This window comes from Xyrauchen texanus, chromosome 45, assembly GCF_025860055.1.
Source record: "Xyrauchen texanus isolate HMW12.3.18 chromosome 45, RBS_HiC_50CHRs, whole genome shotgun sequence".
Lineage (NCBI taxonomy): Eukaryota > Metazoa > Chordata > Actinopteri > Cypriniformes > Catostomidae > Xyrauchen > Xyrauchen texanus.
The window spans coordinates 25,691,131-25,716,577 of NC_068320.1; the positions used below are offsets into that span (position 1 = coordinate 25,691,131).

The window sequence follows — 25,447 nt, forward strand, 5'->3', positions numbered from 1 at the left end:
AGCTCGAGTGTTCTTGACACGAGTACGCTTATGCTTGTGTTTGCTTGGGCATTCCACAACTGCATTCATCAGATGGCGGAAATTATTGTGATAGGAAAAAAATGGCAACTATCAGCCCTTGTTTACTTACTCATTGACCTAACAAGACACTATCAGCAACTTCTTTACAAACAAGCCTGCCATTTCATGGGTTGTTTCACTGCCATCTGCCATCATTAGACGTATTGATGCTGACAGTCAATGGCTTAATTGGTTACGTTTGCTAAGAAAAGCATCACTATTACTGTCGCTCATACTAGGGGTTTGAACAAATCTCTGAGTATCTCTAAGTATTACAGACTCCACAAAACGTTTAAAAATTGTGTGTTTTTGTGCTTTGAGGTCATTTAAATGCTACTGCACTCTTAAGGGGCGCTTAGCAGTGTTGGGGCAACCATCTATAGTACAACACCCTTGGATTGTGGCTTTAAAAATGGAAAACTGCAGTTGGTATAGCATTTCTCAGATTCTTTGAGTGTTGTATCTAATGTCTCTCCTGTGTAGAGATCACTGAACCCCTGATAGCCTTACGGCAGTGTTACCCATCGCTGTCTACAGGAATGAGTCCATAAATATTTGAAACAACAATTCTACCTGCCATAAGTGTACAGGGTATTTTTTTTTTTTGGAAAGTGAAAGACCATTTTTGACTGGACTGCGGTCTGTTTGAGGCAGGACAATAAAGAAGCACAAATGCTTTGCAACAATCCCCCTAAATGTGGCACATAAGCATTAGAGTTGACATTTGGCAGTGAGAAAATTGTGGTGCCGTTTTTCAATCGCCCGCCCGCCCGCCTGTGGCTTCAAGTGTTTGATTGTGGGGATTTTCACGTCAGACGGTGTTTATGGTGTCCTTATTTAGTTATTTTTCCCATCATGTCATCTCGCAGGCCGTCCTCTAATATTCAAAGTCACGGAGCGTGAGAAGACAACATGAATATATTAGGATAAAGGAGATGGAAGTTTGTGCATGTCTTTATGTATTGATTTTTTTTTTCGTCAGATATGGATGTCATAATTTCAATTCTCAAGGGGTGATCTTCATGGCCCTGTTTTCACTCTTAACCTCGGACATTGTATTTTGGCTTTGCTGTACGCAACGTATAATCTAAATGAATATTGAGACTGAATACTGTTCACAAGACTCTGCTGCATCGAGTCACGTGACACAACAACATGGCGTCAATATTCGTGAAGCACTTCTATGGGTGTAGAGCCATCAATAGTGCCTCTGGTAAGAAATCTCTTTAAGCTTTTTTAACTGAAACCGGTTTGGGGTGTAAGAATGGTATCTCTTGTTTCATTTGATATGCCGCTTTAAAAAATGCATTAATTTTTCACGCATCAGCATGATGTCCACATATGTGGAGCTTGGGACATCATTCCCACAAAAGTTTAAAAGATATGTTATTTTGGATAATTTTCAACATTAAACATCTGTGGGTCATTTTGCTTCATTTGAATATAAATTGTGCTATATTTATTTTGTTATCACTGTACAATATGGTTCTATCGGGAAGACACGATAGGCTTGAGTGAAGTTTAAGATGCCATTTATTTGATAAATGTAAAACAGAAAGCAATGTCTCTCTCTTAGGCGTAGGCCCCGTCCGGCGGTCTGAGGGAGTTGTGCCCGGAAACGTCATGTCCTGCCGGAGAAAGGAGGCAGGGGCGAGGAGCCTACCCCCGTGCGGGACAGGGCTCAACTGGTGGTGGTGGGGTGGAGGAGGTTGCCTGTGTTTAGCACACTGAAACAGCAATGTGATAGATTGTGAGCAGACTTCTAAAGCAATGGCTTACATGCGATTGGTGGTGTGATGGTGCGATGATGTACAGCTGCTAGTCTTCCCGCTAGAACTACGTTGCGCTTCCATTTCTTTTCATTAACATTATTAAATGCATTTCTATATATTTACTGTGCATTATCGCATTGAAACATTTTGCTTTCAGGTGCTTTATATGGAGTTAGATGTAAATAAGATGCTTTTTGAACTGTTCTGAGATCAGTGCAGACAGACAGCACACTGGAGGTTAAGTCGTTCACTAAATAGAGTGCACCCTATAGCTCTCTATGCAGTTAAGTGCATTCACTCCAAAAGTTCAGTTTCAGGCTGCAGATGATGTTTGGGTCACTCAACATGTTTGACACACATGGGACGATGATAAACAGTAGATAGATTCACAATTTATAATGTATCATTTTATTTTAACATGGTTGGCTGTGATTGGATGATGCTGGACATTAATTTGAATCTGAATTAATTGTGCTAATTTCTGATTAAATGTCTGTAACATCTCAAAAACATGAATAATCAACACTCCTGGAAACATAACACACAATTTGATAAAAAAAAAAATACTTTTTATTGCTTGGTATTATTTAAAATTTTACAACTTAGTCCCTCTATCCACAAATGTGGACATCAATAATTAGGAAAAATATTTGTTCTATTTTTAAAGGACACGGACAGTGCACACAGCAGTCACACTTGGGTCCCAGGAGGTAAAAGTTCATGCACAGAATGACTGATATAAATCAATACTGGTAATGTGTTCAATTCTTCAGCCTGATCTCATGAAAATGATGTGATTGTACACGACATATTTGAAAAGCGATATTCAAGGCTCCAACTGCTCGCAGCAGTACCAGAGGTGAAATGTTTACCGTGTGGTGCTAAAAGTGAGTTAAATGACCCTAAACCTTAAACCTAAACCTAACCGATAGTGTCATAAAAGCACATGTGAGATGAAAAACACAAGTGTTGAAGCAACCATGCTTCTATGACACTTTCAGCTCATGTGTTGCAGTTCTTACTCGTAGTTTTTAGCACTTAATAAGGACTGATACCAACATGAAGACAAGTTATTTTAATACAGAGATTTGACGTTACACCTAAGACATATTCTGACAGGGATTTGTCAGTGTTGGTGAGACTAACCACTCCTGAATTTAAAGCAGTTGGCAAAATGAAGAAACTCTACAAATGAAGAACCATCTACACCGCCTGGGGATGAGTTGGTATTGTAGTTTAATGCAAATTCACTTGTCTGCGTTACTTGTGTTTTATTAAAAAAGAGAGATGAGAATGCAGAAATGAATTCCCATGTGCTTTTGTGACAAAGATGAAGAAATGACTTAATCTCCCTAGATAATTCTGAAATTGTTCAAGTTTTTCAATGAGTACAGGCCTGATGTTATTAGCTGAACAATGGAACTTTGTTTTGTACTTCAAACTTTTGAACTGAATCAGATCATGTGCTCTTACCGCAGTCATTGATCTCCTCACACATGAGAGCACGAGTCATGTCAGACATCGGATGAGTCATAATGGTTTAAAGTGTTGTTGAAGACAGCAGAATGTGTCTGGAGCACAATGCTGTGGATGATAAAGGACACATGAACCTTTATTTACTCACCGTACCCTCATGCTTGGCTTTCGTTAAAAGGCTCTCTGACCATCTGGTTTGCTTTATTCATTCTGTGACATTCACTTAATGTACAGATATCTCACTTTGAAGTCAGATCCACATTACTGTGGTTTTCTATATCCGCTGGTATGTTCATCATAAAACCACATTTTGCGTAATCTCCAGGTTTCACCTGATTGAACTTGCCAGATTAGACTAGAAGCTGCATTATGGTGTAGCTTTATATTTAGAGCAATTTTGGGCAATTTTGTGTGATATTGCCTTAATCTGCAAGCAAAAAAGAGCAAGACTTGTATTGCAGTTGTAGTACATAGTGCACTAGTAATACATTTGAAGTATACTGTATAATAGACTAGTATTGTAGTTGTAGTACATAGTGCACTAGTAATACATTTGAAGTATACTGTATAATAGACTAGTATTGTAGTTGTAGTACATAGTGCACTAGTAATACATTTGAAGTATACTGTATAATAGACTAGTATTGTAGTTGTAGTACATAGTGCACTAGTAATACATTTGAAGCATACTGTATAATAGACTAGTATTGTAGTTGTAGTACATAGTGCACTAGTAATACATTTGAAGTATACTGTATAATAGACTAGTATTGCAGCTGTAGTACATAGTGCACTAGTAATACATTTGAAGTATACTGTATAATAGACTAGTATTGTAGTTGTAGTACATAGTGCACTAGTATTAAAGTTGTAGTACACTGTATAATACACTTGTATTGCAGTTGTAGTGCATAGTGCACTAGTATTAAAGTTGTAGTATACTGTATAATAGACTTGTATTGCAGTTGTAGTACATAGTGCACTAGTAATACATTTGAAGTATACTGTATAATAGACTAGTATTGTAGTTGTAGTACATAGTGCACTAGTAATACATTTGAAGTATACTGTATAATAGACTAGTATTGCAGCTGTAGTACATAGTGCACTAGTAATACATTTGAAGTATACTGTATAATAGACTAGTATTGCAGCTGTAGTACATAGTGCACTAGTAATACATTTGAAGTATACTGTATAATAGACTTGTATTGCAGTTGTAGTACATAGTGCACTAGTAATACATTTGAAGTATACTGTATAATAGACTAGTATTGCAGTTGTAGTACATAGTGCACTAGTAATACATTTGAAGTATACTGTATAATAGACTTGTATTGCAGTTGTAGTACATAGTGCACTAGTAATACATTTGAAGTATACTGTATAATAGACTTGTATTGCAGTTGTAGTACATAGTGCACTAGTAATACATTTGAAGTATACTGTATAATAGACTAGTATTGTAGTTGTAGTACATAGTGCACTAGTAATACATTTGAAGTATACTGTATAATAGACTAGTATTGCAGCTGTAGTACATAGTGCACTAGTAATACATTTGAAGTATACTGTATAATAGACTAGTATTGCAGCTGTAGTACATAGTGCACTAGTAATACATTTGAAGTATACTGTATAATAGACTAGTATTGCAGTTGTAGTACATAGTGCACTAGTATTAAAGTTGTAGTACACTGTATAATAGACTTGTATTGCAGTTGTAGTGCATAGTGCACTAGTATTAAAGTTGTAGTATACTGTATAATAGACTTGTATTGCAGTTGTAGTACATAGTGCACTAGTAATACATTTGAAGTATACTGTATAATAGACTAGTATTGTAGTTGTAGTACATAGTGCACTAGTAATACATTTGAAGTATACTGTATAATAGACTAGTATTGTAGTTGTAGTACATAGTGCACTAGTAATACATTTGAAGTATACTGTATAATAGACTAGTATTGCAGCTGTAGTACATAGTGCACTAGTAATACATTTGAAGTATACTGTATAATAGACTTGTATTGCAGTTGTAGTACATAGTGCACTAGTAATACATTTGAAGTATACTGTATAATAGACTAGTATTGTAGTTGTAGTACATAGTGCACTAGTAATACATTTGAAGTATACTGTATAATAGACTTGTATTGCAGTTGTAGTACATAGTGCACTAGTAATACATTTGAAGTATACTGTATAATAGACTTGTATTGCAGTTGTAGTACATAGTGCACTAGTAATACATTTGAAGTATACTGTATAATAGACTAGTATTGTAGTTGTAGTACATAGTGCACTAGTAATACATTTGAAGTATACTGTATAATAGACTAGTATTGTAGTTGTAGTACATAGTGCACTAGTAATACATTTGAAGTATACTGTATAATAGACTTGTATTGCAGTTGTAGTACATAGTGCACTAGTAATACATTTGAAGTATACTGTATAATAGACTTGTATTGCAGTTGTAGTACATAGTGCACTAGTAATACATTTGAAGTATACTGTATAATAGACTAGTATTGCAGCTGTAGTACATAGTGCACTAGTAATACATTTGAAGTATACTGTATAATAGACTAGTATTGTAGTTATAGTACATAGTGCACTAGTATTAAAGTTGTAGTACACTGTATAATAGACTAGTATTGCAGTTGTAGTACATAGTGCACTAGTAATACATTTGAAGTATACTGTATAATAGACTAGTATTGCAGCTGTAGTACATAGTGCACTAGTAATACATTTGAAGTATACTGTATAATAGACTAGTATTGTAGTTATAGCACATAGTGCACTAGTATTAAAGTTGTAGTACACTGTATAATAGACTAGTATTGTAGTTGTAGTACATAGTGCACTAGTATTAAAGTTGTAGTACACTGTATAATAGACTAGTATTGTAGTTATAATACATAGTGCACTAATATTAAAGTTGTAGTACACTGTATAATAGACTAGTATTGTAGTTATAGTACATAGTGCACTAGTATTAAAGTTGTAGTATACTGTATAATAGACTAGTATTGCAGCTGTAGTACATAGTGCACTAGTAATACATTTGAAGTATACTGTATAATAGACTAGTATTGTAGTTATAGTACATAGTGCACTAGTATTAAAGTTGTAGTACACTGTATAATAGACTAGTATTGTAGTTATAGTACATAGTGCACTAGTATTAAAGTTGTAGTACACTGTATAATACACTAGTATTGCAGTTGTAGTGCACAGTGCACTAGTATTAAAGTTGTAGTACACTGTATAATAGACTAGTATTGTAGTTGTAGTACATAGTGCACTAGTATTAAAGTTGTAGTACACTGTATAATAGACTAGTATTGTAGTTGTAGTACATAGTGCACTAGTATTAAAGTTGTAGTACACTGTATAATAGACTAGTATTGTAGTTGTAGTACATAGTGCACTAGTATTAAAGTTGTAGTACACTGTATAATAGACTAGTATTGTAGTTGTAGTACATAGTGCACTAGTATTAAAGTTGTAGTACACTGTATAATAGACTAGTATTGTAGTTGTAGTACATAGTGCACTAGTATTAAAGTTGTAGTACACTGTATAATAGACTAGTATTGTAGTTGTAGTACATAGTGCACTAGTATTAAAGTTGTAGTACACTGTATAATACACTAGTATTGCAGTTGTAGTGCACAGTGCACTAGTATTAAAGTTGTAGTACACTGTATAATAGACTAGTATTGTAGTTGTAGTACATAGTGCACTAGTATTAAAGTTGTAGTACACTGTATAATAGACTAGTATTGTAGTTGTAGTACATAGTGCACTAGTATTAAAGTTGTAGTACACTGTATAATAGACTAGTATTGTAGTTATAGTACATAGTGCACTAGTATTAAAGTTGTAGTACACTGTATAATAGACTAGTATTGTAGTTATAGTACATAGTGCACTAGTATTAAAGTTGTAGTACACTGTATAATAGACTAGTATTGTAGTTATAGTACATAGTGCACTAGTATTAAAGTTGTAGTACACTGTATAATAGACTAGTATTGTAGTTATAGTACATAGTGCACTAGTATTAAAGTTGTAGTATACTGTATAATAGACTAGTATTGCAGTTGTAGTGCACAGTGCACTAGTATTAAAGTTGTAGTACACTGTATAATAGACTTGTATTGTAGTTATAGTACATAGTGCACTAGTATTAAAGTTGTAGTACACTGTATAATAGACTAGTATTGCAGTTGTAGTGCATAGTGCACTAGTATTAAAGTTGTAGTACACTGTATAATAGACTAGTATTGCAGCTGTAGTACATAGTGCACTAATAATACATTTGAAGTATACTGTATAATAGACTAATATTGTAGTTATAGTACATAGTGCACTAGTATTAAAGTTGTAGTACACTGTATAATAGACTAGTATTGTAGTTATAGTACATAGTGCACTAGTATTAAAGTTGTAGTACACTGTATAATAGACTAGTATTGTAGTTATACTACATAGTGCACTAGTATTAAAGTTGTAGTACACTTTATAATAGACTAGTATTGCAGTTGTAGTGCATAGTGCACTAGTATTAAAGTTGTAGTACACTGTATAATAGACTAGTATTGCAGCTGTAGTACATAGTGCACTAGTAATACATTTGAAGTATACTGTATAATAGACTAGTATTGTAGTTATAGTACATAGTGCACTAGTATTAAAGTTGTAGTACACTGTATAATAGACTAGTATTGCAGTTGTAGTGCATAGTGCACTAGTATTAAAGTTGTAGTACACTGTATAATAGACTAGTATTGCAGTTGTAGTACATAGTGCACTAGTAATACATTTGTAGTATACTGTATAATAGACTAGTATTGCAGTTGTAGTGCATAGTGCACTAGTATTAAAGTTGTAGTACACTGTATAATAGACTAGTATTGTAGTTATAGTACATAGTGCACTAGTATTAAAGTTGTAGTACACTGTATAATAGACTTGTATTGCAGTTGTTGTACATAGTGTACTAGTAATACATTTGAAGTATACTGTATAATAGACTAGTATTGTAGTTATAGTACATAGTGCACTAGTATTAAAGTTGTAGTACACTGTATAATAGACTAGTATTGTAGTTATAGTACATAGTGCACTAGTATTAAAGTTGTAGTACACTGTATAATAGACTAGTATTGCAGTTGTAGTGCATAGTGCACTAGTAATACATTTGAAGTATACTGTATAATAGACTAGTATTGTAGTTATAGTACATAGTGCACTAGTATTAAAGTTGTAGTACACTGTATAATAGACTAGTATTGCAGTTGTAGTACATAGTGCACTAGTATTAAAGTTGTAGTACACTGTATAATAGACTAATATTGCAGTTGTAGTACATAGTGCACTAGTATTAAAGTTGTAGTACACTGTATAATAGACTAGTATTGCAGTTGTAGTGCATAGTGCACTAGTATTAAAGTTGTAGTACACTGTATAATAGACTAGTATTGCAGTTGTAGTACATAGTGCACTAGTATTAAAGTTGTAGTACACTGTATAATAGACTAGTATTGTAGTTATAGTACATAGTGCACTAGTATTAAATTTGTAGTACACTGTATAATAGACTTGTATTGCAGTTGTAGTACATAGTGCACTAGTAATACATTTGAAGTATACTGTATAATAGACTAGTATTGTAGTTGTAGTACATAGTGCACTAGTATTAAAGTTGTAGTACACTGTATAATAGACTTGTATTGCAGTTGTAGTACATAGTGCACTAGTAATACATTTGAAGTATACTGTATAATAGACTAGTATTGTAGTTGTAGTACATAGTGCACTAGTATTAAAGTTGTAGTACACTGTATAATAGACTAATATTGCAGTTGTAGTACATAGTGCACTAGTATTAAAGTTGTAGTACACTGTATAATGGAGTTGTATTGCAGTTGTAGTGCATAGTGCACTAGTATTACAGTTGTAGTACACTGTATAATAGACTAGTATTGTAGTTATAGTACATAGTGCACTAGTATTAAAGTTGTAGTACACTGTATAATAGAGTTGTATTGCAGTTGTAGTGCATAGTGCACTAGTATTAAAGTTGTAGTATACTGTATAGTAGGCTAAGGCGTCTTAATTATCTTGAAAGATATGTGAAAAAAATATGTTTTACACTGAGTGAGTTGTAATTAAAACCACACAGTCCTCTGTTGGGACTCGCACATTGCTGTAGCTCTGGTGGGACAGGGAGTCTAAATGAGTGCATGATCCTGACTTCCTCTGCATCTTCTGGGGAGAGAGAGATGACACACCTGGCTGCTCCTGCTGTCGAGATGGATCCAGCTTCTATTAGACTGGTGTCAGGAGCTCAGGTGGTCTCATCGCCCTGGCCTGACCCCGACCGTGTTTCCCCGCAAAACCTTGAGAGAACACGGGCCATGAAACCTCAGCCGCAAATCTTAATGTGTGATCAAATGGGTAACCTGCTAAAAATGATTGCGGGGAGGAGTGGTTAAAACCAGCACCAGATTTGCATTTCCTGAAGAAAATTCCAGTGCTTGTAAGGCAGCAAAACAATAGTGTTAAAGCTGAAGTGTGTAATTACTGCTTTCCCATAGCGTCACCAAATGGAATTGGTTTGTCAGACAAACAAATTGTCCCTCCCCAAACTCATGCCATTGGTTTATCCAATGTTAATATGTCAGGCCGGTTGGGATGCTCAATCAGATAAAGGTTTTAAAAAGCACCACTGTGTCACAGAGGTGCTTCTTACATAGATATATAAAATATTGAATTAAAATGAAATATTTATTAAGGATGACAAGGCCAATCATAGTTTAGTATGCAAATACAGATGTTATAACGATAACCAATCAAACCAACCGTTTTTTTTCTGCATATCGTGGCACCATCCTGTGGTCCATTCTGCGTAACGCGGCGGCTCATTTGAGCTTATCGCAGCCCATTAGCCACATACTGCGGATGACCCACTGGCCCTCTTGGTTCTCCCAATGGTCATTCTGCCCCAGATTGGCCTCATAGAGCATCGGCCCACCGGGAAAATGCCCGGTATGCCAGATTACTAGTCCAGCCCTGATGTTAACACGATTATAGTGCGATAAAATCACTTACTAACATTTTCTGTATAAAGTTTTCTTATATACTGTACTGTGCAATGTTTCAACTGTGTTGTCATGTTAGCAAAATGCTAACAATCTGATAAATGCTGTAATGAAATCCTTGATTTTATCACACTAAAATCATGTTAATACGTATAATGTTTACGTCTTGTGGCTATACTTTTGAAACAGTGTGTATTTGAATGTTTATGGACTGGCCCAATTTATTTCCATTGTAAGTGCCTCATTGTCACCACGAGTTTTGCTTTTATATATTTACAGCACTGTGCAAAAGTTTTAGGCACTTGTGAAAAATGTTGCATAGTGAGGATGTCTTCAAAAATAATAATGACATAAATAGTTTACATTTGTCATTTAATGTCATACAAAGTCCAGTAAACATAAAAAGCTACATCAATATTTGGTGTGAACACCTCTGCCTTTAAAACACCTGGACACAGTTGTTCTTGGTTGTTGGCAGATAGGATGTCCTGTCTATCTATTTCGGCTGTCTCAATTGCTTCTGTCTCTTCATGTAACCTCAGACTGACACGATGTTCAGTGGGGGGCACTGTGGGGGGCAATGCCACCTGTTGCAGGGCTCTCTGTTCTTCTTTTCTAATCTTTTCTATTTGCGGAAGTAATGTTTGTGAGTCTAACATTTATATTTCCTTTTCACACACTAAAGCTGAAGATATAAATAACCATCTTAAGACAAATACTTATGTGCCTAAAACATTTGCTCAGTACTGTATATATATATATATATATATATATTAGGGATGATTTGAAATGATTTTGGTTGTAATTGTATGCTAATATTATGCAACAAATGCAGTTGATTGATCTTAACGTGTATTAAGTCTGAAACATTCTCTTGAGTGTAAATCGCATTGCATAGAAACAGGGTCGACACATTACCTTCTTGCAAAGTCTTTTTAAAGGGTAACTAAACCCTAAACCAACTTTTTTTAGTTAATGATCTGTAAGCATGGGGCTTTATTAGTACTGGTCATTGATTCAAGTAATTTTTTTGACATTTGTGTATAAAGTGTTTTAATTCTACAATATATGGTGTAAAAACGTCTGAGTGCTGCCCTCTTCAGGTTGAACGGTGGCTACTGCAGTTGAATTTTCCTATTGGCTGTTGCGGTACTTCGTGGCGTAAGCGGTGACAGCTGGCGTAAGCAGGTTCCAGCTCACCACGCCAGATTCATGTACATGTCGTCTTGCGGCCGTGTGAGGAATAATAATAACATAGAGTCTGACAGCAGCTGTCAATTAATCCGTCACTCACGAGTCTCAGGTGCCCCCCGCTCAGCCCCGCACTCGGTTCGTTCCCTCTATCCCCGCCGGGGTCTGCCCACTTTTCCAGCATTTTCAAATATTTCTAGTGGGTGGAGTCAGACTCTGAGCAGGTGTTTAGTTACCCTTTAATAATACAACATGTCTACTAAAATCTGAATATATATATATATATATATGGAGGAGAATAAAGACAAAATTATAGCTTTTATCACCATATTTTATAAAATGTGCATATTCACTAATACAAAATGAGTGGTTGGATTTTTGTTGGTCTATTTAGAAAAATTATATATTAACTCAGACCCAGATAACGAGCCTGATCTCATGAAAATGACCATAGTGATGTTTTTGCAAATTCTATTACATCTGTTACACATATCGCAGTATGTCTGAGGTAAAATCTCCAAAAAGCAAGTTAAATGTTTTCCCAAACAGAGGAGGTTTTAAAGTTAACACTCTATTGAGTTTTACAACAACAAAACTTACCTCCCTTACCTAAACCCTAAAACCTTAAACCCTAAACCTAAACCCTAAAACCTAAACCTTAAACCCTAAAACCCTAAACCTAAACCCTAAAACCTAAACCCTAAAACCTAAACCCTAAACCTTAAACCCTAAAACCTAAACCCTAAAACCTAAAACCTAAACCTTAAACCCTAAAACCCTAAACCTAAACCCTAAAACCTAAACCCTAAAACCTAAACCCTAAACCTTAAACCCTAAAACCTAAACCCTAAAACCTAAACCCCTAAACCCTAAAACCTAAACCTTAAACCCTAAACCTAAACCCTAAAACCCTAAACCCTAAACCTTAAACCCTAAAACCTAAACCCTAAAACCTAAACTTTAAACCCTAAACCCTAAACCTTAAACCCTAAACCTAAACCCTAAAACCTAAACTTTAAACCTTAAAACCCTAAACCCTAAACCTTAAACCCTAAAACCTAAACCCCTAAACCCTAAAACCTAAACCTTAAATCCTAAACCCTAAACCTAAACCCTAAAACCTAAACCCTAAAACCCTAAAACCTAAACCTTAAACCCTAAAACCTAAACCTTAAACCTAAAACCCTAAACCTAAAACCCTAAAACCTAAACCCCTAAACCTTAAACCTAAAACCCTAAAACCTAAACCCTAAAACCTAAAACCCTAAAACCTAAAACCCTAAAACCTAAACCTTAAACCCTAAAACCTAAACCCTAAAACCTTAAACCTAAAACCCTAAAACCTAAACCCTAAAACCTAAAACCCTAAAACCTAAACCCTAAAACCTAAACCCTAAACCCTAAAACCCGAAACCTAAAACCTAAACCCTAAAACCTAAACCCTAAAACCTAAACCCTAAACCCTAAAACCTAAACCCGAAACCTAAACCCTAAACCCTAAAACCTAAACCGTAAAACCTAAAACCTAAACCCTAAACCCTAAAACCTAAACCCTAAAACCTAAACCCTAAAACCTAAACCCTAAAACCTAAACCCTAATCCCCTAAACCCTAAACCCCTAAACCCTAAACCCTAAAACCTAAACCTTAATCCCTAAACCCCTAATCCCTAAAACCCTAAACCCTAAAACCTAAACCCTAATCCCTAAACCCCTAAACCCCTAAAACCCTAAACCCTAAACCCTAATCCCTAAACCCCTAATCCCTAAAACCCTAAAACCTAAACCCTAAAACCTAAACCCTAAACCCTAAAACCCTAAAACCTAAACCCTAAAACCCTAAACACTAAAACCCTAAACACTAAAACCTAAACACTAAAACCTAAACCTTAAACCCTAAACCCTAAACCCTAAAACCCTAAAACCTAAACCCTAAAACCTAAACCCTAAAACCCTAAACACTAAAACCTAAACCCTAAAACCTAAACCCTAAACCCTAAACCCTAAAACCTAAACCCTAAAACCTAAAACCTAAACCCTAAAACCCTAAACACTAAAACCTAAACACTAAAACCTAAACCTAACCAGAAGTTTCACAAAAGCAAATGTGAGATGAAAAACAATGCTGAAGCAACCACATCATTTTGTGGTTTTTCTATGACACTTTCAGCTCACGTGTCGACACGCGATGCTCTTTAGGACTCGTATCCAGTCAGTTACGAGTAATTTGATCACACTCGAACAAGCTTGAAAATGCCTAATAAGTCATACGCGATAGTAAAAGTGTTTAGACGTCATATGACAGTATTGTGAGAGGAATGGAGCAAAAAAAATCAAGTGTTTCTCAAGTGATGATCTGCCATTTTACTCATGATTTGTGTCAAAAGGAATTCAAGTCATTGTTGTAGTAGCACCTCTAGAGATTATTTCACCAGGAAACTGCCTCAATATGTACATTTGGCTAAAATATATGTCGTATAATAATGTGATTCTCTGAGAGCAGTTTGTCGATAACAGGGCTGTGTTTCATTTGGTTGCACAAGCAGCAATATCTTGTTTTTTGTAGCTTTAAACAGAGGACTATAACCAACTGTTAGTGTGGACACAGACAGGTATTGACGTACAGCCAAAGTATTCTAATCAGCATATATGGAATAGTGATTATAGTTTCAGCGTTGGCAGACAGAGGCATAATTCAAAGTGGGGAAAAAGAAAAGTTGGAAGCCAGACAATTTGTACATATTCATGAGCTCTTCACATGAAATCTGCAGGATCTGTTTTGAATTTTGGACAGATCTGTTGCTTTTTATATGATAGTTTTTGCCTTTTACAAAACTAAAATTGAGGATATTAGTGTGAAACCTGTCAAGTATGTACCCAAGTGAGAATCCAAAGAAATAAATAAATTTTTTTAAGCATTGTTTTAGTCAACAGGCGTTGTATTCTCAAACTCCATAATGCGTTTGAATGTTATAATGGACTGTAATTTATGCTAATGATTTCAGTTCCCTTGGCAACATACAGTATGTATACTTTCCCGTTTCTAATTTTGTATTAATTACAAATTTCTACCCTTTACTCATCACTCTGTAATTTTTCTAATTTCCATCTTTTTATCAGAGTAACTCTCGTCCACTCTGAATGTGAGCAGGTCTTCGATTAAAGGGAGGGAATTTAATTTGTGCCTCTAATTGGCATTTAATTGAGACGGTTGTTCGTCTCATTAAGTTTTCTGTCATATGTATTGTCATCAATCACTTAATAAGCGTCAGTTTGTTTCCTTACTGAAACATCAAAGAAGTGCATCGTGTCTTCTGAACAAAAACGCAATTCTCCAACACAGATAAGCACACGGTTCTATGATTATACCACTATCGTTCAAAAACCTCTGCTCTTGCTTTGTACTTTTGACAAAGAGTCTCCTTATGGTTAATGGCTTGAGGTTGTATTTTTCCTTTTTTGTTAGTTGCTGTGGATGAAGGCATCTTTTAAAGGAACTAATGTGAATGTGAAACAAACCAAAGCCAAACACTGTCATGGTCTGCAGGTTACACACTAATGAATCACTCTTATATATAACAGCCATTAAGATGGACTTTATGGAGCAGTTCAGATAATCATTTTTGGATTACTACTGTATATGCATAGGCTGGGCAGTATGGCGATATATATTATGACGACAGTTGTAATGGTGAGGATTGGAAAGGAGGAGGTGGGAACCGGCAGAACCGTCAACATAACTTTAATGACATAAAAGAACTAGAACATAACATAAAACACATAGACGTGCACACACAGCGGTCGTGTGTGTGGGTCTCTCTCTTTCTCAAACTGGCATCCCTGGCTCCTCTTTATCCCTCTCCCGGCTGATTGAGGTGACTTAGCACCAGGTGTCCATTGTTACGGCCAGAGCTGGACTGAGAAGATACATTTTACATAGAAACTGGCCCAAAAGTTGAGCTGGGGGGTGTTCGCTGTCCTTTTCTGGTCCTGTGGCACCGTTTTGTTGTCCGTTCTGCATAACGGCGCATTCGGACCATTTTGCGGCTGACCCACCAGCCCGCTTGGTTCTCCTGATGGCCAATCCGCCTTTGATTGGCCCCAAAGTGCGTCGGCCCACTGGGAAAGTGCCCGGTATGCCAGATTACCAGTCCATCCCTGCTTACGGTCCGCCCACGCCCTCCTTCTTGTCAAATCCCTCCACCGCCCGATTCAGGCTGGGGAAACCTCCGGCATAACTTACTCCCCTCCCTTCCTTCCTGGAGGAGAGATGTTGCCCTTCCGGCCGTCCTGCTGCCGGCAGGTCTTCTCCACATCTCTGGAGCCCAGGAAGAGACCAGGTTAGGGAGAGGGGAGAGGGAAAGAGCGAGGGGGAGAGACAGAGCAAGAGAGAGAGAGAGAGAGAAAGAGAAATTCGCTCACTGGTCCCCAGACACGCCGTCGCCTGATCCACAGCCACTCCTCCCCCTGGCAGACGGCAGCAAGTGCTCCGACCTCTGACAGACGGTAATTGCTCCTCCATTTCCCGGTGGACTGCAGCAGCGAGGAATCCATGACAGTGCATCCCTCCTCCTTCCCGGGTTTCGGCACCAGTGTAACGGGTATGGATGGGCAAAGAGGAGGCGGGAACCGGCAGAACAGTCAACATAACTTTAATGACATAAATAACTAGAACATAACATGAAACACATAGACGCACACACACACAGTGTGCACAGTGTGTGTGTCTCTCTCTAACTGGCATCCCCGGCTCCTCTTTATCCCTCTCCCGGCTAATTGGGCTGATTCAGTGCTGGGCATCCATTGTTAAGGCACGGCCACGCCCTCCTCCTAATTACAACACTATATTTTTCTATACCGTCTATATCGTGGAATGTAAGTAGCTGCCTGCATGACTAAGAGTGAGAGAGATGAACAAACATGCAGAAAGATGAACACACAGAACGTGGGACAACTCCGAATCAAGTCAAAAACAGGAGGCAGAATTTATTTTTGCATTAAAATGGTGCCATTTTCTTAGACTAGACACATGGGGATACAAAGAGAGACAAAGACAACCTCAGGTTCTAATCAATTTACATTCGAGATAAAATGATAAAGAGCTTGTTAATAAAATGCTGCCTTCTCCGTGCTGTGAAACTGACCCTATGTTATAAGCCCAACTGCCGCTATTCCCTTTCAATTCGATCATTTCTACACTGCGTCAGCAGGTGACGCTATGGGTAGCTCATCCCAAGAGTGACTATCGCTGAAGCTCTTCAGAATCAGTCTATTGGCAGATAAATCTTGAAGCTTCGCTCCTGATGCATGCATCATTGCAGGCAAATATGGAATGCTAAATTAGCTTTTAAAGTTCCCAGCGTTACTCGTCATAATTGCATTTTTACTAGTAAGAAATACAATAAGCGAGTTCTACATTTGCATTTTTACTAGTACTTCTACAGCCGTTATTTTCTGTTCGCCAAAAAGGTTGGTGGGCTGTGGCCCATTCTAGACTCGAGACACCAGCTAAGTCTCCATTTAAGTTGGTTACCCAGAGACAAATTTCATCTCATGTCCATCCTCTGGACTGGTTTGCATTGATTGACCTGAAAGACGCATACTTTCATGTGCAAATAGCCCCTCGTCACAGGCCATTCTTGAGATTTGCCTTTGAGGGAAAGGGAATTGCATATGTTTATGCAAAGGGCTTCCTGCCCTTTATTTAATTTGTCTGTTAGCATTGTCCAGCAGTGTATGTACATGTGTCACAGGAGATTTGTGTCATTTTTCCTGAAAGTCATGAAAATTCTCAACACGGAGTCCTTTCCAGCACATCTCAAATTCTGTATTGTGTTTAAAAGAATTTTGTGGTTGAAATGTGTTGAGCTACGGCTAATTGCACAACTAATATTTTATATATCCTAAATACAATTAAATGACATTTTCACACTTGAATCTTGATTGGAAATGATGCCCCAAATAAAATATGTTGCTCACAAGTAATGTTTACCTTGATTTTTCAATGTTTTCTTCATATTTCATCACAAGTATGCTCTTCACTGACACTTTTGTTGACTTGGTTAGCAAGTACACTAACTTTTGAAAAACTTTATCGGGGGCTGAATTGTTTGGTGTGATGGGACAGAAATAATATTCACACTATAAATATTACTTAGATGATCACAGCTTTAAACATGCAAAAATGTTACAATAGTTAATCATTTGAAAATAAATTATAATATATATATATATATATATATATATATATATATATATATATATATATATATATATATATAATGGATTTGTACAGTTTAATATTGAAAATCTGGGTCTGGGACAAGAGCAAGGCTAAAATACAAAAATCTGTACATGAAAGGCCTTTTAAAAGTACCAAAAATAAATGATACAAAAAGAGTCCAATTCAGTTTTAATGTGACTCATCAACCCCTGGGACATAAAACCACCGTAAGCTGAAGAAACACCCTTTTACATTTTCTGAAAAGCATAGCCAGGGTGTTGCTATGCAGTCGCCTCAGTGTTTTTGGAGCCCAAGACAGTCAAAAGAGCCCAAGACAGTCTCTATGATGTTCTGGTCTTTTTATGGTTTCAGTGTGTCTTTTGGATTTTTTACACCTGTTTTACTTTTTATCTACTAGTTGAAAATCGTACATCTGATCAAGTAAAAAAATAACAACACATCTCTGTAGCATACTACTGATTGAAACATGAATCATTGCATAGTGCATATTGTTTCACATACCATATTTTAAAAAAAATATTAGGCAGTATATAGTACATGAGCATGCTAAACTATGGAATTCGGTCAGTCATAAAGTTGTCGTCAACCTTGTATTGACACTGGAAGCGTTTTTGTTTTTGTGGCCTGTAGTACTCTGTCGTATTTATCACAGAGGATATGTTGGGTGTGTTCCTTTTTGTAGAACCTAATGCATAATTTTCCCATTGCTCTGAAACCGCTATAAAAGTGAATTGAATTTCATTTACAGAGACCTTGTAATTCCTCACTGACAGCAGAAGCTGTGGAGCACTCGAGGTCTTTCAAATTCACCTTGCCTGGGCATGCATTTTCATTTATCTTTTATTATATCAAAAACTGTGCGATAAAAAGATCTTGCCGGAAGCATTCAATACTTCTCTTGATGGTCTTACAAAACAAATCTTGAAAAGCTTGGTGCTGATTATGAGAGAAATAATCTTTGACGCCCAAGCCAAATTCAATTTGCTAAAACAACAGCTAGAATATTTGTTCCAAACGGCATTCGTGATATTACTTTTGCGCTCTCGGGAGAGATATGGAGGGAAATATTTATTTTGAAAAAACTTATTTTTGCTGTTGCTTTTAATGGTAAAATGTGTGCATCAGATGGTCGGCACAGTCACATCCTTGATGATTTGATCCAATAATTACACTAATGAGTGAGTATATTTGAGAAACATCATATAGCAATCTATTAAGAAGGGAATTACTGCATTTGTTTTCTTCTTATTCGCAAGAAAGGAGTCTCCAAATGAGTTGCCTTTTGCCCAGCTCTCATATGACCAAAGCATACTATCATACTACACTTATCTATTCAATACCATTTTATATTTCACATGCAATTTAAATAGCATGCATTATACAGTATATATTGTGCAGTGTTCAGTAAGTAAGAAGCTACTGTATTCCATTCTGAATCTGTACACACACTCTGAGAATACATATGCAAGTATTCAGTGTGCTGTGTTTTAAAATGTGTGTTTGTGTGTGTTTGCACAGGGCTGGAGAAGGTGGGTCGAGACTCCAGTTTTGAGCAGGAAGGAAAGGTGCAGTTTGTGATGGATGCAGTATATGCGATGGCACATGCACTGCACCGCATGCACAGAGACTACTGCTTCGGCTACCCCGGCCTCTGTGCCCGTATGAGCAACATCAATGGCAAAGAGCTGCTGGGATACATCAGGACTGTTAACTTCAATGGTATGTGGCTGGATCTTCAGTCAAACTTTGAAACTTTATAATAACTTCCATTAAAGGAATGTTCCGGGTTCAATACAAGTTAAGCTCAATCGACACACTTTGTGGCAAAATGATGATAATCACAAAGAATAGTTTCGACTCATACCTCATTTATTTAACTCTTTAAGCTTGGTTGGGCCCGTGAGAAAAAAACAGACTCAATGATGACTCAAATGGCTCAGAATGAAACTCACTCTGTGAAATCTCATGACTAAAATCATGTCTGCGTGCTATACAAACCTTTAGTCATTGTTGTGTTTGCATGTGTAATTAGTTCTTATGCGCAATTATTATGTTTTATTTGTTTGGAGACGTTTTTGGACACTTGCAGACATTTTTGGACTTTATATTTGCAACACAAAAAAATTCTCAGTTACATTTGACATGATTGGGAACAAAACAAAAGCAGTTTCTCAGAGCCGCCTTATTTACACCCAGAGATATATCATTACAAATGTTTAAAAAAAAATTGTGATTTTTCAGCAGTTTCTTAGGCTGAGAATATCAGAATGTATCTGTGACGAGGAGGAGGGCATGGGCGGGCCTTGAGGACGTTAGGCCATGTCATAATTGTCATAATCAGCGGAGGGGGGAGTAAAGACGAGCCGGCGATGCAAGTTGTAACAGAGTTCAAAAGATAGGCAAGGAAGAGGCAGGAACAGGCAGAACCATCAACATATCTTTAATGACATAAATTAACTTAAACAAACGTTAACACACATACACAGTGGCCACATGTGTATGTCTCTCTTTCGAACTGGCGCCTCTGGTTCGTCTTTATCCCCCTCCGGGCTGAATAGGACAATTTTGCGCTGGCCGTGCATCCTTACGGCCCGGCCATACCCTCCTCCTCGTCACAGTATCATAATCTATATCATTAATAATTGATGCGTTTTTTTTACAATGATATAAAACACTTGACCATCCTTGTTTTTTGTTGAGTTATAAGCTTTTAATTTTGGGTATGCCACTGAAACCTCCATCCATCTTCTAAAGCTGCTTGTCCTATGCAGGGTCATGGGTAGTCTTGGGCTGAAGCCTGGACAGGTGGCCAGTCCATCACAGGGCTAATACACACACACAGACATACACATTCACACTCTCACTTTCACATACAGGCAGTTTCCAATTGACATAACCTGGATGTTTTTGGACTGTGGGGGAAACCGGACTTAAACCGGAGACCTTCTTGCCCACCTCACACTCTAGGTGCTTTAGAAGAATGTCATGGTGTATCGTCAATTTGCACTGATAAGGTTAGTAAGTGGGGTGGCATGGTGGCTCAGTGGTGAGGTTAAGGGTGCCCTTAAGGGGTTTGCCTCTTATATCAAGGACAGGACTATTTCTGTCAATATTGGTAATCATTCCTCATTGCCAGCACCCATTAATTATGGGGTCCCACAGGGTTCCATTTTGGGCCCTCTTTTATTTTCATTATACATGCTTCCTTTGGGTTTAATTTTCCAAAAGAATAGTCTTTCGTACCACTGTTATACTAATGACACAAATCTGCCATTTAAATCAGACAATAGCTAATGTTGCATGTAATGTTTTTAACTGCTTTTCTGAAATTAAATCCTGGATGGAATTACATTTATTTCAGCTCAATGAAAACAAAACAGAGGTAATTGTTTTCGGTTCTCCTGCTTCAGCTACTACTGTTGGACATCTGTTAGGTCTCCTAGCTGCTAACCTGCATGAAAATATAAAATATTGGACTCCTCTTTTGCTTTTGACTGGCAGGTTAGGCTTGTTGTTAAGGGCAGCTTTTTCCAACTTCTATCAATTTACAAGTTAAAATGTTTTCTTACATAGAAAGATTTTGAAACAGTCATCCATGCGCCTATTTAATCTCGGTTGGACAATTGCAATTCTCTATATTTTGGAATGGGTTAGTGACAAGTTGTTGACACTGAACCTGTTGAATGCAGTTTAAGTTGCTTTGCATTAAAGCAAATGCATAAATATAAATGCTAATGTTAAAAAAAAACCATCTGTATTTGAAATCTATTAAATGTTATTCATTTAATTGCTTTTAGGAACATTTAGATAATAAAACATGATATAATAAAAAAAAAAAAACAAATATGAAAGGTAACATAAAAATATCAAACTTTTGGTCAACAAAAATGTTTAAAAAAATCAGTTACAACATACATTGATGAGCTAAAATATTATGACCACTCACAGGTAAAGAGAATAATGTTGATCATCTCCTAACAAGGCCACAAGTCAAGGTCTGGGCAGATTAGATGGTGAGCAAACAATCAGTTCTTGTAGTCAACATGTTGAATGCAGGATAAATGGGCAGGAGTAAAGACCTGCCAAAGAGTGACTTTGACAAGGGCCAGACGACTGGGTCAGAGCATCTCTGAAATGACAAGGCTTGTGGGGTGCTCCCAGTCAGCAGTGGTGAGTACCAACAGGGGTCCGAGGAGGGACACACCACAAACCGAGAGGGTTTTGGGTGTACCCAAGGTTCATCGATGTGCGAGGGCAACGAATGCTATCCCATCTGGTCTGAACCAACAGAAGGTCTACTGAGACACAAGTTACAGAAAATGTATTGATGGTTTCGGGAGGAATGTGTCACAACACACAATACGTCACACCCTGCTGCATATGGGACTGTGTAAATGCAGATGGGTCAGATTGCAATGGTGACCCCTGTACACCAAATAAGCACCTACAATGGACTCGCGAGCATTGGAACTGGACATTGGAGCAGTGGAAGAATGTCGCCTGGTCGCCGTTTACCTGGGGAAGTGATGGCACTAGGATGCAATTTGGAAAGCTGACAAGCTGGTGGAGGGTGTGTGATGCTCTGGGCAATGTTCTGCTGGGTAACCCTGGATCCGGCCATCAATCAATCAATCAATATTTATTTATATAGCACATTTAAAAACCCCAGGTAGGGAAGGAGGTATTGCCCCAAGTGAAGGAGATCAAGTACCTCGGGGTCTTGTTCACGAGTGAGGGGACAATGAAGCGGGAGGTTGGCCGGAGAATTGGGGCAGTGGGGGCGGTATTGCACTCGCTCTATCACACCGTTGTAATGAAAAGAGAGCTGAGCCGGAAGGCAAAGCTCTCGATCTGTCGGTCAATTTTTGTTCCTACCCTCACCTATGGTCATCAAGGCTGGGTCATGACCGAAAGAACTAGGTCGCAATTACAAGCGGCCGAAATGGGCTTCCTCAGAAGGGTGGCGGGCTTCTCCCTTAGAGATAGGGTGAGGAGCTCAGTCATCCGTGAGGAGCTCGGAGTAGAGCCGCTGCTCCTTTGCATCGAAAGGAGTCAGTTGAGGTGGTTTGGGCATCTGGTAAGGATGCCCCCTGGCCGCCGCCCTAGGGAGGTGTTTCAGGCACGTCCAGCTGGGAGGAGGCCTAGGGGAAGACCCAGGACTAGGTGGAGAGATTACATCTCCACATTGGCCTGGGAACGCCTCGGGTCCCCCAGTCAGAGCTGGTTAATGTGGCTCGGGATAGGGAAGTTTGGGGTCCCCTGCTGGAGCTGCTGCCCCCGCGACCCGACTTCGGATAAGCGGTTGAAGATGGATGGATGGACATTTCAAAACAACCAAGCCTGACCAAAGTGCTGTACAGCCAAAGTATCCAAACCAAACAAGCATAGGTTAAGATGCACTCACAGAACAGAGAAGATTCAAGGATGGTTAAAAGCCAAAGAAATTAGATGAGTTTTAAGTCGAGTTTTGAAAACCAAAATAGAAGGGGCCATTCATGTGAACATCAATTTGACACTTGCCACCTACCTAAACATTGTTGCAGACCAGGTACACCCCTTCATGGCAATGGTATTCCCTGATGGCAGTGGCCTCTTTCAGCAGGATAATGCACCCTGCCAAACTGCGCACATTTTTTGGGAATGGTTTGAGGAACATGATGAAGAGTTCAAGGTGTTGCCCTAGCCTCAAAATTCCCCAGATCTCAATCCGAATGAGCATCTGTGGGATGTGCTGGTCCAACAGGTCTGATCCATGGTGGCTCCAGCAGGCAACTTACATAACTACACATCTGTTGCTCATGTCTTGGTGTCAGGTACCACAGGACACCCTCAGGGATCTTGTAGAGTCCATGCCTCGGCGGGTTGGCACTCTTTTGGTGGCACGCGGCGTACCAACAACATATTAGGCAGGTGGTCATAATGTTTTGACTCATCAGTGTAAATAAATCACATGTGATGACTTGTTTGCTCTAAAATAAATAAAGAAAATCTGCCTTTTGACAACTAACCCTTGTTTCCCTTATTCTTTTATTAAATATATATATTTATATCTGAATGTATATGAACTAATCGGTCCATTAAACATTAGTGTTTAAATGCATACAAAATAATGAAAGTTAAAATAAAGTGTGCAATGCCATGGGCTATTGTATGGGTTAATATCACTATTTCAAGCTGTTGGTCTTCATGTTAGATGGGGAGCATTCATCTTTGTCGATATAGTCTTGTGCTTGTAACAATCACAGATTACTGTGTTCACTCACACGCTCTAGTTTTTTGATGTGTTTGCCATTTCACTGCCAAGTTGCCCAGCTTTCATCCTGTTTGACACCCCTCAGTGACCCCTAACATCATTACAAATACATCAGACCCTGAGGCCAGAAAATCAGAGTTAAGCACATGTAGTAGCGGTTATATTTCATCATAATGTGCCGACACTGTGCAGCAATGCTGCCCTATAACATGTGCAGCCGATTCATTTAATATTAGTTTTGCTCTGTGCTACTCTTTCATTTTTCTATCCCTATGTCATTCTGTTATCATATGCTCATGTTTGCCTTCAAGTAGTGTCATTTGCATAACTGCAACTGAGTGATTAAGTCAGCAGTGGCACTGCGTGGGGCGGGGCCACGCGAGACCATTAAAAACCTCATTAATGCTCTTTCTAGCGGGCGATGTAGCCCGCACTGTTTGTTCCACCACCTTGCGCTCTTCATCTGTCTGTGTTTGAAGTGAACAGCAGATATGGAAAATTCACTGAAAGTGTATGCTGTTGCGAATGTGACCAGAAACACGGCAGCGTCATTAGGGCTTGTGTGGTCTGCAGCATTTATTCTCCTTTCCCGTTGGCTTTGATTTGACTTAAAGGGATAGTTCACCCAAAACTGAAAATGTTATCATCATTTACTCAAATTCAAATCTGAATGACACAAAAGGAGGTGAATGTCTGAATGTCAAAACTGCTCTTTTCCATATAATGAAAGTAATTGGGGATGGAGACCGTCAAGCTATAAAAGGACACAAAAGCACAAACTGGTCTCATAGAAACACGTTACTGTACATAACGGTTTAATGATTACATTATATAGGCAACAGGGCTGGACTGGCGGCATTTTCCCAGTGGGCTGATGCACTTTGGAGCCGATCAGGGGAGGACTGGCCAGTGGGAGAACCGAGTGGGCCGGTGGGTCGCCGTGAAACGAGCCGAATGGGCCACTATAAGCAAAAATGAGCAGCCGCGTTACGTAGAATGGAGCACAAAACGGCGCCGCGATATGCAGAAAAGGACAGCGACCCCCACATGCGTCGAAAGTGTCATAGAAGCGCCACAAATTAAGATAATTTGGGGGATAATTTAACTCGCTTTTAGCATACATTTAATGTATCTCCGTAATATAATTTTGCAAAAATTTCATAATATTTACAGTGATGTGAAAAAGTATTCACCCCTTCATTATTTCTTCATACTATATTGTTTTAGATCTTCAAACGAGATATCATAGAAAACAAAGGCAACCTGAGTAAACACAAAATTCCTCCTCCCACCTTTAGCAGCAACAACTGCAACCAAACGTTTCTGATAACTGGA

The 25,447-nt window shown here is 38.0% G+C and overlaps 1 pseudogene; it reads left to right on the plus strand.

Annotated features, from left to right (window-relative positions):
• The window catches only part of LOC127637646 (metabotropic glutamate receptor 8-like), a 249,579-nt pseudogene that overhangs the window by 178,599 nt on the left and 45,533 nt on the right, over positions 1-25,447 (plus strand).